General features: G+C 36.7%; 1 protein-coding gene across 3 annotated transcripts in view; it reads right to left on the reverse strand.

Moving 5' to 3' along the window:
• OSBPL8 (oxysterol binding protein like 8) overlaps positions 1-14,816 on the reverse strand; it is a 166,513-nt gene that overhangs the window by 148,896 nt on the left and 2,801 nt on the right. The window lies entirely within an intron of this gene.

The following is a 14,816-nucleotide window of genomic DNA, read 5'->3' on the forward strand; positions in this document are numbered from 1 at the left end:
AGCTAAGTGTCGCTGGTTCGATCTTCCAGTCAGGGCACATCAGAGAAGGAAAACTCTGACTCCAAAAAACCTCCGCTGCCTTGCGGCATACCTCTTCAGGGGAAAGGCTAAGGGAGTAAACCCCGACAGAAAATCCGGAGCCGGAGTCCCTAAGGCGGTTTGACGTTGTAGTCAACACCGGCAACTCCTGCGGCGCACCTGAAGCCAAGCTGTATTGACTCCGTCTTTCCCTTGGACCCTTCAGCTGCGAAGAGAGGGGGGGGTCTGCTGCATGGGCAACAGCAGACCCTCCATATCACCCTGCCCAGGCTCTGTAGCTTCAGCTTCACTGGAGAGGACACTCCAGTGTCATCGCAAGATGTCGATTCAACACGGGAGGAGACAGATACCGTGTCACTCCCGAGTCGGACTGCACAGCCATTCTCGGCGGTGCAGATAGACTCTTAAGAAGCTACACCATCGTCTCTCGAGACGGACGGCTGCCGACGACGACGACGACGATTATAGAATTGTACATATGAAACTTATACAACGTTATTACCCAATGTTGCCCCAATAAATTTAAATAAATAAACAAATAAATAAATAAATAATGGGGAAAAATTCGTTTTGTCTTTAAAAAAATTTTAGATAAGCAAATACATATATCACCCAGAAAAGAAAATGCATCTCAAAATGGCTTAGTCTCAGAATCCCTCTCTCCTGCTCTCCTCCTGTCCCCACTCACGTGCATGTGTAAACACACACTCCAAAGGTATATTAAGATGTAATTGGGGCTGATATTGAAATTATCTTAATTTGTCTTCACATTAAATGTGGTCTTCCCTTAAAAATAGTATAACATTAGCATGTTAGGATAATTGTAACAAATTCGGTAATTAAAAAAGTAAAAGTCTGATTATAAAATGCATTTAAAGGCATTTTCCTTTAGATACATAACAGTAATAGAAAGTGAATTAATGTAACTGAAATGAATATTTGTAATTTAAAAATTATTTTTATATAATTGCATATTGCTAAAGCGGTTTTTAATCATGCTAAAAACAGCATTCTCGGTAGGCTAAACATCCCCGATCCCCGTTCCATAAGTTTATTTTTTCACTATGGCATTCTCTGCAAGATGGGTAAAGACAATGTTAAACTTGAGCTCAGTCCTCTATGTAAGTTATGAATTTCAAAATCAAAAGATCCAAACAATGGTATTTTATTATACAGTTCTCAATAGAATCTTATGCTGGTTAGCTGCCCCTCAAAGTTATTTTGATCTCTCACAGTTTTTGAATATTAAATATCTGTCCCTCAGAGTAAGAGATGTCCTAAATTAGGAAATTATATTTCCTTCACTCCTTCTCTCCCTATTTCCTTCTCAACCTGGTGAAAGCTGGTGTCCAACTTTGTAATTTTACTCCAAATACACAAAGATCATTCACTGTCAAATTTAAGGCTTACTTTGCCACACTCTCATCCAAAGACTCTCCTGAACCTGGTGGTCCCTCTACCCAATCCTTTTTTTATTCTTTCACAACCCTCCCTCACTCTGTCCGGGACTCTGACACTAGAGTATCTCAGGCTTTCACTATTAACAGCCTCTTCTCTTCCTCTCACTTTCAACTGTCACCCTCCTGTCCTACTACTGCCTGTCCATATCAGCAGCCTTGAACTTTATCCTACATTCAAAAATCATATATCTAATGACCTGCAGCAGAGGCTCAAAAACTTTAGGATACATCAGAAGCAATTGCAGAGCTTATTCAAAATCAAATTTCTGAGCTCCACCTCCAAAGTTTCAGATTCAGTAGGTATGGAAAGAACCCAAGAATTTGTATTACTAATAAGTTTCCAGGTGACACACCCTTTGAGAACCACTGACTTACCGATTTCTCCCTTGGAAAAGCCACAGTTTCTACTCTAGTCACCTCCAAACCATTCTCTACACAGCATCCAGAGTGATCATTGTAAACTTGATAATTTCATGATCCTTTATTTAGAATATTCTAATGATTTCCAAGGAATATTAAGATAAAAAACAAAATCATTAGCATGTTTTATCAAGGTTTGTATGACCCAGTCTTTGCTGACTACTCCATATGCTATCACTCTCTCATTTTATTTTACACTCCAGCCACAGTGAGCTCTTCTAGTTTCTAGCAAAAGCCAACTTATTTGCAATTCCAAGATATTTAAACGAGATGTGCTGTCAGAAATATTCTTTTTTTCCTCAAGTCATCTTCCTTGCCTCCTCTCCCCCATTAGGCCAGTAAATTCTTTTATCGCCCTCTATTTCTTCTCCTTAGCACTTTCCACAATGGTGATTACACAATGAATTGTGCAATTAGCAGTTTACTCTCTGTTCCCCAACCCTCCCACACACACAAGCTCAAAGAAGTCATGTCTATCTAGCGCCCACTAAATTTTCAGCCCATTGCATAATGACTTGCACTTAAATTATCTGGTGAATTAAATCTGTCTTGTCAAATTAAATTATTTTGAAACCTCAAAAGGAATGGTATTATTAAAAAGGGACTAGAGATTTTTTTTTTTTTTTTTTTTAGTATTCTGTAATGCTTACAAATGAGGAAGCATCATTCAACTCCACCATCTGGGAGTTTGAGAAAATTAATACCTTAAAAATATAAAATGAAATCTTCCTATCACAAGCTCCTCTGTGCAACAAGATATATAGGGATATTATTATCTGCACCAACAGAGTTCAGTACTGATAGTCAAAAGCCATTCAGTAATAAGTATATAAGGCAGACTAAGATTATTTTTGCTAAAAAGAAAAATTAATTTACTTGTAAAACTGCATCAAAGAGTACATTCAGGCTTAGCAACAGAAGTGGTTTTAGATCATGCTATGAAATAAGATGGGACAGCTGCCTGGAATTAAACCTTAACATAGATAACCATAAGCACAAATTACATAACAAACACGACTATAATAAAGAATTAAAATATTATGCATATGACCAAGATTTAAATTATTATGTAAACACATGCTCTACAGATTCTGATCTCCTTTAAAATGGAAAGAATACCTGCCATCTATATATATTCATTCGCCAACTCCTTTTCTTTCTTTCAAGTGCAAGCTAAATTATCATAGCACTGGCCTAAAGCGGCAAACACAGAACTAACAGGGATAACTATCTTAAGATGTAATTTTAACTAAGATAGCAAAATTTACATACAAATAAAGGTTATCTTCACTCAGAGTAGTCATTTTTAGAGAACCTTTTAAGTTGCCACCACACAAAGCAATTTTGGAACTCCTTTTCTAATCACTTTCTTAACTACCTTATAGCTTTCATTGCTTTGGTTACTGCTTATTTTAAACTAAAAATATCATTTCTCATTTTGATCGTTAATTTTATATATAAGATGCAGTTCAGAATGACTTCTCACTTTTTCCAAATATCAAATCTATTCTCAAAAGATCTCATTTGCCACCATAAAATGTAGGTTAAGAGAATGAGGCTGAAGGCACTAAAGATATGACTAAGAAATCATTTCAAGAGTGTTTTGAACAACAGTGACATTAATGAAACAAATTAAAGCTAACTCTTAGATACATAAATTCTAGCATACTTAAAAACTGGTCATATTTCTACTTTGGGCACTAGTCGTTAAGTCTGACCCCTGACTTTTGGTTGTCCTGAATAACAGATCCTGTAATGCAGAAGTACATTTACTAGAAACTACAGACTAAGAAATGAAACAAGTTTTAAGGAAAAGGTCTGGTGGTCTACTATAGCAACATGGTTTGGGAGACAGTTTAGTATAGGAAAAAGCATGACTAAAATGACAAAGGCCAAGGTTCAAATTCTTGCCTGACCTGACTGAGAATGTACAACATGAATAACTCCATCTGTAAAGTGGAAATAATACCGTCTATTTCAGAGCTATTGTAAGGATTATATTACATAATTTATTATCGTATTGGAATTCTAGCCACTAACGTCTTCAAGGAATCCTCAAAAGAACCTAAGAGGCTATCTGTTCCAAACTCTCCATTTTACTAAGACCCACAGAGACCAAGTGGTTGCCAAGGTCACACTACTACTTAATAGGAAAGACAATACTTCTGGCAGGTTCTTTATTTTCCCAGTGCATCTGCTTACTAAATCAGTTGGTGTTTGTAATTCTAAGTTGCACAAGCCTGTGACAGAGGGTCTCAAAGAGGGTTTCTGAGACAGTAATAAATCAAGGCTACCAGGCAGTAATAAATCAAGGACAGTGCTAGCAAATACGATACTGGCAATCATATGGTAATAATCTAGTCTTATAAATTAAATGTCTCCCTTTGACTTTCAGTCTGTTTTTAAAGACAGACATGTTAATTTACAACTAAAACTACCTGATTCTGTATAATTTTCAGTTTTCTTGAAAGATCCTTTTCTAAGAAGAATATAAACCTCATTTTAAATCAGGATACTAGGGAAAAAATGAATGTGGTTCTCATTCATTAAGTATGATAACTGGTTATAATAAACCAAAAGAGTTATCCAGTTTCCTGCAAGGAAAATTCATGCCCTTGCTTAAGCCAAGGGTTCTTCATTATGAATCAAAGCTTGAAATGCAAGATCTCAAGTTAATTCAAGACAATCTAAGGAATTTTATTAATGATTTTCTTACTCAACCTCAAAAGCAATTTCTTCATATTTTAATACAAATTAAGAATGGCTATCTTGAACATGAAAGAAAAATGAGTATCTGAGTGCCTCACTCTGGCCTAGATGCTTCTGGGTTTTGAATTCTAGGTATAAATTACCACAACCAAAGTACTCATCATCTTTAATTTATCGTGTAAGTAACCAAGACATAATTACACTTCTGCATGTCTATTCAAAAAGGACCTATGAAAACCAACACAATGTTTAATACTTGAATTAAGACTGACTATCAAAAGTGAGAAACTATGGAGATAATTTTTATATTGAAAGTCTGTTCCTAAAAGAAAACTGATCCATGTTAATAAAAAAATCTTCGAGAATCAAAAAAAAAAAAAATTTTCTTAATTTAATTAAAATCATAATTCGTCTCATAGCCACACAAAATACATCACTGATTAATTTCAACTTTTGAGTTTGAAGAAGCTAATTACTACTGTGAATTAAGAAGAAGCCCCAAATACACAAGACCTTGCTAGTTAAAATGCTAAATATGTTGAGTAATCAATCTCTTTAAATGAACGTCTAATTTTACAGAGGACTTTTTCATCAATAATGACAGGGTATTGTTTTTTTTCAATTCCTACATTCTAACCACAAAATATTGGGGAAATAAAGATATAAAAACCATAACTTCCCAAATAATGAATCTTTTGAAAACAGCCAAAGTATTAACTATAAATGCTGAACATTCTATTTTAAAGTTTCAGGAACAGTGAGAAAAAGTATCAAGACTATAAACATAATAGAAGCAATAGAGAATATTATAATGAGCCCTGGCTGGTATGGCTCAGTAGATTGAGTGCCAGCCTATAAGAGAGTGAACAGAAGCCTCAGAATTTGGGAATGGGACTCAGTGGAGTACGGCCATTTTCCTGAGAGATGCCTTTGCATATCTAGGGCAGGCAGCTAGTGTCTTAGTTACGCAAATGGCTATGGCCGCTCCATGGAGGAGATGGGAGGAGCTTTGACCATAGAATGATGACCAGAAAGCTTACAGGGTCCGCACGAGATTCTGCAAGTGGCCAGGACTGGTCACCACACTGACTGCATCACAGGCCGCAGCAGGATTTAAAAATAAGGCAGCAGTCATGTGAGAAGGAAGAACCATGCGGTTTTGAAAGAAAAAAGGAAAGAGCTAGACAGAAGGAAAGGCGGCAGCCATTTGCGTACCTGGCCCACAGTTTGAAAGGATGCAGCGGGACCACACCAGCCTGCCATGAGGTTTGGTGTGTAGGAAGAGAGCCATGATGTAGCTGATAGGGGGCTTTGTAGTGAAGCTGGTCCGTGGTGAGAAAGAAGCAGCACCTATGCTTCCAGCCATGCGGCCTAGTCTAGTAAGAAAGCAGGCATGCTGCTGCTCTGATCGTACCAGCTCCAGCTGACTTCGAAGCCACCAAGGACTCCACCTTGCAGACCTGGACTCTATCTGGACTCTTGGAACTTCGAACATGCAGAGAAGACACTCTTAGAACTTGTGCCTTTCCTGGACTTCACCATGATCCAGTGTAGTGCAGCGCAAGCTTTCCTGGACTATTACACGGAGGCTGATGACATCATATCCCAGATCTTGGAGACAGCTAACAGATAAGGGATGTGGAGCTTCTGGGCATGTTTTTGGCTTATGGCCTTTTGCAGAGCAAGGGAAGTGCTGGGTCTCAGCGGAAAACAGGGCTCCGAGCAGGAGTGCTCCCAGCCCCGTCCCAGGTTGGGATATTGTAAATAAAGACCTGTTTTTCTCAACCCCAATTGTTGGGTCTTACACCAAGGCTCCATGTGAACAAACCCCACTTTGCTTGGTGACAGGCCTGCAAAACGAAGGGTCGCTGGTTTGATTCCCAGTCAGGGCACGTGCCTGGGTTGCAGGCCAGGTCCCCATTTGGGGAGCGCTCAAGAGGCAACCACACATTGATGTTTCTGTCCCTTTCTTTCTTTCTCCCTTCCCTTCTCTCTAAAAATAAATAAATAAAATCTTCTTCTTAAATCTTTTAAAAAAGAGTATTATAATGAGCCAGTCAAAAAAGGAAATTAATCATGACAGTTATCTAAAAGGGAAAATGCTTAGAATACATGAGAAAGGTAAAGCAAGAAACATATATATAACTGCTATCTAATCCAATCTCCAGATTCTGAAGTCAATAGTTTCACAGAAGATGGACAAAGTTCAGAAAATATTCAGTGAATAGATGTCAACTGCATTAGGGAATATTTACAACTTTGACTTCCTCTACATTATGCAAATTCCACAGGAGCCAATTTAGTTTCTAAAGCTTCTTTAAATTTCAAATAAGTATGTACTATATAGGTTCTATAATATCTTATATAATCAGGCCAAATTTGGGGGTTTAAGCCTACCAAATCACAACCCTTCTGTCAGGATTTCAACTTCAAAATATCCAGCATTTTTAGAATATGGTTTGTAAAAATTTCTGATTGCAGAAGAATTATGACTCCAGTCATAAAAGATGCACACTCCAGCAGCTGAAACCATAGCTGTAGAAGAAAGAATTACAAAGTCTCACGAAAGGAGAACTGAACAAGATTAACAGGGAGATGCAGCAATATTATTGGATGAAAGGGAAAAGAAATGGACAAATTTAAATTTATTTGCCTAGGGTAATTTATAGGCAATAAATATGAAGCCTGAATATTCAGGAAAAGTAGACTGGGAAATAAAAACAGAATAAGTTAAAGAAAGTTTCGAACAATACTGGGAAATTTTTATGAATACAAAATGAAAAGAGATGAAAAGTAATGCATTCAATAAGCTAGCTCGACAATCCAAGCTCAAAATTTAAAGTGCCTAAGCTTTTAAGGCAGAAGAGAAGGAAAATAGTGAAAAATATCAAAAACTAATTAACCAAAGTAGCTATAGCTATTAAAGGCAGAATAAAAGAGTAACACCTCACCAGCCTTAACACAGTTAATAAGTAAAATATGTAAAGGCTTCTAAATAACCAAAATGTCACAAGAGCCATGAGCGTAAAGGTAACATGCCATTCTCTAGAGCAAAGTCACTCTTTTATGTAGAATTCTAAATGGTCTCATTCAGTTTCTAAGCAGCAAACTAGAAATGGCAAGTGAATCATAATGATATTTGCAAGCTGGGGTTGATGACAAGCAAACAGAAAAACTACGAAGCAAACAAGAATTCAAAAGAATACAAGTTTTAGGACCAATTGGCATAAAGATACACACATGTATACAAATTAACAGTGAAGGAACATCACTGTATCATGATCACCATTTCTATGAATAAATCTACATTAACAAAAAATATAGTTCAGTAGTTCTGAACCTTCTGTTTAAGAGGCTAGAAAAGAACTCCAATAAGAGAGTGGACTAAATATAAATTTTCCTGGCAGTTACCGCAGATATCCCATTGCAATTAAAAACAATTCATATAAAAAGAAATAAAACCATAAGAGCAAAGAAATTAAAATTAGGGATAAGAGGGAATTCAACAAATTTCTAAAAGATGAAAGTAGATCTGAGATTGATATAAGCAGAGAAACCCACAGCCTCCTTACACATTGCAAGAGTGATGCAAAACAGTGGGAACCCATACAGCTGACAAAACCTGAGAAGCATGATTGCAAAGTAAATGGTACAGCAAAACATGAGAATAGTGGGGCTAAAAATAGGAGAATTAAATATTACTTAGTTGACTGCATAAGGGACAGCTACATTTCCCACCCCCCATTTCCAAGCAGCATCTAAACAACTGACATTTACCACCAGGTGAAAAGATAGTTGGCTTTTCTCTAAAGAAAGTGAATGACTACCTAAGTAGGGAAAGATGAGTAGGGATATGCTGAGACACAGTAATCATCTGACATTTAGAGAACCCACAATCTGGAAGCTAGCTCCCCTCCCTCTTATTCTAAAACAATGCTTGCCAACTAACAGTTGTACTGCCCTGTTCCCTAAATATTGTGGTCAGAATTCCTACTCAAAGGAAAAACCTAATAGGGAAAACAGTCCAAGGAACAGGGTGAAAGAGAGCAGACCCAGACCAGAAACCAAGTACTTTTTTATTTTTTGAAACATGAATAGAAAACCAAGAATCACCATGCATATAAGAACTCAGCATTAAAAAGAATGACTACAAAACAAATATAACTGACCAGAGAAGAAGAGAAGGCAATTGAGGAAACACAAGATATCTTTTAAAAATGTACTTTATATATTCTGAGACTAAAGAAAGTATTACCACATAAAACAAGAATGGAAGGGGAAAAAAAGAACAAGAAAATTCATAGGTTTCCCCCCAAACCCTTCCAAAACATCAGCCAAAAACTAGGGGAAAAAAAATCTCCTAAACTCTGAGCAAAGAGAATCACAGAATATGAAAGTAAAAATGAGACTAGGAGGATCGATTCAAGAGAGAAAAACATCAGCCTACTGAAGAGATAAGAAGCAAAAAGAATGTGAAGGGAAGGAAATACCAATGACAATAGAAGACAATTTCCTAGTGACTGATTCACACAATAAGGACAAATGAGTGCCTAGAACAAATAATCAGAACAAAACAACCTATATACCTCATTATGACTTTGTAGCAGGAATATAAAACAGAGAAGATCCTAAGACCCTTCAGACAAAATAAGGAACAAAATATCTTAAAAGGATGGTGAATTAGATGACATACGGCTTCTATTAACCATCCCTGGATGCTAGAAAACAACCAAATAATGCTTTCAGAGTTTTCTAAAGGAAAATTATTTGCAACCTACAATATTGTACCCAGCCAAACTGTCAGTCTAATGTGAGAATAGAATGAAGACATTTTTGTACATTGAATAAATCACAGTTTGCCTTTCAAACACACTTTTTTAGGAAGTTACTTAAGAATGTAATCCAGAAAAAAATGTCACGTATATTAAAGGAAAAAAAGGAAGATCTATAATAGAATGGATCCAACGTTAAGAGTACAGTGAAAGGAAAGGAAGTTTCAGAAAGAGAACTAAAAGGCAACTAGTCCAAACTGAGGCAGAGATATAGCCAATTCCAGATAAACAGGGAACACAGTGCAGCTGATAATATGCTGAAAAGTAAGGGGTGAGGGCGGGGGCATTAAGAAATTATGATAAAGGCACACATTACAAGACAAGGGGGCAATTAGAAACACCAAGAAAACAGAAAGCCATGTCCAATTTTTTTTTTAATTCATTGGCTAGGCTTTGAGTGATTGATAACATAAATAAAACATAATCCACTGAACCTTGATGTTATCAACATTTTTCCTCAAGTGGTCCAAGGGCTGCTTAATACAAACTGTAGAAAAGCAATCATAATCTAAGCACACTATTTGGCCCAGCATTAAATAACATTTATATAGTCATAGTCTCAAAACTATTTACGGTTTTCATCATTTAGAGAGAATCTACGGACAAGACAGCTGAAGTTATTTGGGTAGAAGAAGTGTAGAGGAATATGTTTATCTAGGCAATAGGTATAACTACCCCTTAAGAAGGAAAAGAAATGAAGAAAAATGGAAAATACAGATGTCTTAATTGATAAATTAATAGAAGTGTGGGTCAATATTTAATAGAAATAAGTATATTTCATAAAAACACCATAGTTTTCTTTGTTGCATATTCATAAATAAATCTCCCCCATGAACTCCACTCATTTCCTAAGAGGAGAAAAAGTTCATTAATTAAAGATAAGTTTCTTTCAGTTTAAAATAATTTCAGGGTAACTCAGTCTTTAAGACAGTAGTTCCCTACTAGGGGTGAGTTTGTCCCCCCAAGGGACATTTGCAATGTTTGGAGACATTTTTGGTTGTATAATTTGGGGAGATGCTACCAGCATCTAATTAGTAAAGAATTAAGATGCTGTTACACATTTTACAATGCACAAGTGAGCCACTCAAATCAATTAGCTAGCCCAAAATATCAGTGGTGCCAAGCTAAGAAACCCTGCTTTAAGGGAACTCCAGACTTTTATAGAAAAAACGTTGTAGTTTCTCTCTGCTCTCCATCTAACGATGGCATGTGGTCCTACAGAAAAGCTTTTGTGGGCACAGAGACTGTAATGATTGGTCTGAATGCAGACTCAAGGGCTTCTGTCTGGGTCCTTACAGGCCTCTGAGGTTTGGCCTTTGGCCCTCACAGTCGTAATGCCATATGCTGTTGTGTATGTTGGAACAGTATCCAGTTAGGGATCTCCTAACTTGGTCCCACCTCAGTTCCTGATGGTATGAATATCCTTAGGGACTCAATGCCCTCCTATACGCAGCCCATGCTTATAGTTAAGGCAACACTAGCTGCCTAACAAATAAACCCTAAATTTTTAGTCACTTCACATAATTAAAATTTCTCATTAAAATTAGTTTGGTGTGGGTGCTCCTGTTTGGTGCAAAGCTTTCTCCCACATGGTAATTTAGGGGCTCCAGATCCTTCCAACCTTCTGGCTTTACCACATCCTAAGAGCCTCAGACTCTGCATCTGGCCTGTGGACGGGAAAACAAGAACACCTCAACCCAGAAGTTACAACATATTTCCATCCACATTCCAATGGCAAAACCTAGTCACATGGCTCCACTTCAATGCAGGGAGGGAGGATAGGGGTAGAGGAGAAAATGACTGAGAAATGTGTTTCTGGCTGAGCAACCACTTCCCAGCACAAACTACACTACAAGATGAAGCACAAGCTATGATGACCATAGAGCTGAATCTGCCAGTCGCCCTCCCCACAACCTCTTTTGCACAGTCCCTTCCTTCAGAGTAGCAGCTTCATGACAGGCTTGCTGCTCTCTGCTAACTTCTATTTCATTATGATTACATGAGAACTCCCAGACCACATAAGAACCATGGAAAACTCACAGGATACACCTCTGGGCCTCATTCTGACTACAGTAGTCCCTCTCTATATTGCAGTTCACTTACCGCAGCCTCACTGTATTGAGGGATTTTTAAAAATATAACATTTAATTATTTATTGCAGATTTTTCACTATACCGTGGGATTTTGTGGTACTGTATACGTATGTTGTTAAAGTTACGTAGTAGGTTTAAGTGTAGAATAAATGTAAGGTTTCTACTTCGCGGGGGGTCTAGAGCGTTAATACCCGCAATAAGTGAGGCACAGCATTTTCTTCTCCTACAACCACCTCATGTCAGCATAGGACCACAGGGCAATAGGCTAAATAGTAAGTGGCTGTGCAGGTTCTGAATTTAAGCCTGTACTCATCTGCCTCTCCATACTTTTAAAATAATAGGTAGTAAGAGATTCTTTCCATCATCATCAATGAATATTTATAAAACATCCATATCTTGCAAAACAGCCTGGGAACTATTACAAATTCCCCACTATGGTACACTGAACTGTTTTTCTTTACTTCTGGATTGCTAATCTTAAATGTTATAGTCCAAACAATAGGCAAAAGTATACAGTAAGCAAAGCTAGTTTTCAGAAGTCCTTCACTTTCCCCTCCATTTGAACAAGGTACCTGTGCCCTCATATCCAAGGCATCGTACCTCATTACTCTAACCCAATAATAAGGTTACTTAGACTGGACTGCTCTCTCCCCAGATCTACCATTTGCCCACCCCATCACACAGATTTTGTAATTTCCACAAGGGTCTGAGGCTTCTTTATTAGAAACTATATAATCTAATAGACCATTTTACTTCTGCCAATATGTGGCATTTGGCAGCCAAAAACCAAGTTACTTTAATGATGGAAAACTCCGCAGAAGATGGCTTAAATAAACTTAAATAACTCGGATTGGTCATGGGGAAAAAAAAGGATAGATTTCATTACATATAATTGTGTCCCTCAAATATATTATATAAAAACTATCCACACCAAATCTGTACATCTATTCTTTTTAAAAAATTTAAAGTATGAATTTTTAAAATTGGAACCAGTCACCTTATAATACTGTACCTACCATGTTCTTATATTTCCAGTAGACCCTGGAATTTCCTAGTGATAAAATGGCAGCTGAATAAAGGAAGAATTATTTGACTTGCTGTATTTTTTAAATTTAAAAAAACAGGGTGTCATTCAAATACACACAAAATGGGGAAAAAATTGAGGATATACGCCATCCTATTACAAAGTGTATTTTCATCAGATCATAGTCAAAATAGGCTCACAAATATCACAGGTTATAAAGGGCAACTGCAAATAAACTCTACAAGTCAGTATAATTCAGTGGTTAAAAGGAGAGGCTTTAAAGTCAAAGGTCCCGTTAAACTTCAAATTCAAATCCTTTTGCTAGGCTACACCACCAATTACTAAGCTTTCCAGTGACTCAGCTCAGTTCAAATCCTGGCTCTACTACCCACTACTTAAGCTCTCAGAGCCTGGGGTTTACAAAAGACAAGAAAGTAGCCTGATTTTGGGGGTGTGGGAGGGGGGTCATTGTGAGAAATAAATATGAGAACATATCAAGTAATTTTAAAGTAGAACATGGGTTAACAGTCCCAACATATTAGCTATTTTTATGATGATGATCAACCATCAATACCAAGACAGCTTTGGGAGCTTTAACAATCTCCCTTTGAATCTATCACGTTTTTAACAACCCTAAATCAAAGTTTCTCCTCTTATTCTGAAAAGTCTTCAAGCTCTAAAACTATTTCCTCTTTTTTTTTCAGTCCTTTGTGAATATGTAAGATGGTAAACTGACTTCTTTACTATTTCAAGACTCGGACTCTCTCTAATCTTTTTCTAACAAAAATCCCTTCCAAATATTATACAAAGGATAGACTGCTCCATGGATTATAAACACTACAAAGACTTCACAAAGTATAATAAAATTTTGAGATTCATACACGAACAGACAGCTACTGGAACAAAGAGCTTAGAGAAAAAATGATGCAGAAGTCTATTAGCCTGCTCATAAAATATTGAATTCTAAAATAAAGCACAACAGGCAGAGATACTTCATAGTTTACAATCACTCAGATCATTAGAAATATAAGGAACATCTTTGGTAATTTTTCTTCTTAATAGCAGGAAAATCCCATTTCTTCCCAGCAATGAATAGACAGATGGCATGATAGGCAAGGTCAATTTCTTCAAAAACAAATTCTGTATAGAAGAAAAGCCCAAAGGCTCAAATTTTCAGCCATACATATCCCTTACTTGAAAATCCCTTTAAAAATCTGAGGTGTTAAGAACACAAGCCTCATTTCTATTAGAAAACATATGCTTGATTTAAAGAAAACTAAGCATCCAAATTTTTGAAACCCAAAACTCAAGTAAATATTGAATTTCTTGATAAATATACCAAAATATTTCTTAAAATTCTGAAGACAAGTGTTTTAAATAATTTAATGTTTGTTGATTTCTCCTATATGTTAGATATTGAGGTAGGCACTTTTATATACATTATGTAATTTTATTCTTCCAACAAGTATATGGGATAAGGATTATTATCCTCCTTTTACAAATGAGAAAACTAAGGCCCAGTGATTTCCCCAAGGACACTTGCTTATATAAGATGTAATCAGAAATTCAACTCAAATTTCCTGATCCCCAGTTCAATTCTCTTGCTTTCACTGTACTACTGTCACTTTCAAACTCAAGTATGTACTCTAAATCTTAGTTCTTCGAAGGTGTGCCAATCTACTTCTCTGGGAGAAGCAATCGTTGTGAGAGAAGAAAAGTTCTTCATGTTACCAAAATGACTCACTCTGCTTAATATGATGTGTTTACCCAGTCCCATTTAAATGTTTTGATTTATGCTGTCTATCCCCTTAGAAAACTTGGTTATCTTCAGATATCATACCATTTCTACAAGACCAAACTCAAGAATCACCTCCTCCAAGAAAGTTTCCCTGATTAAATGACCTGCTCCATTCCTCCTAAAGCCAATATCCTTCTTTATCACCTCACTGCTTATACCCTATCTACTTTGAACTACATTATAACATACTCCTCTTTGTTCTCCAGTCATATGTCTGGAACTACATTTTTCATTCAATAACTATTAAGCATTTTCAGGGTCAATGATATGCAAAATAGACAAGGTCCTTACTATCATGGAGAGATTAGATTGTTTGCAACTTTAACAAAGGTACAAATAACAGAGTATAAGGGTATGATGTTCCAGGACAAGGATTCCTTCCTTACAAGGTCTCTGAAGAAAGTCTGAAAACTTGATAATATTTTTCAGGGAAAAAAAATC

The sequence above is a fragment of the Furipterus horrens genome, unplaced genomic scaffold, assembly GCF_987537825.1.
Source record: "Furipterus horrens unplaced genomic scaffold, mFurHor1.1.pri manual_scaffold_4, whole genome shotgun sequence".
Taxonomy (NCBI): Eukaryota; Metazoa; Chordata; class Mammalia; order Chiroptera; family Furipteridae; genus Furipterus; species Furipterus horrens.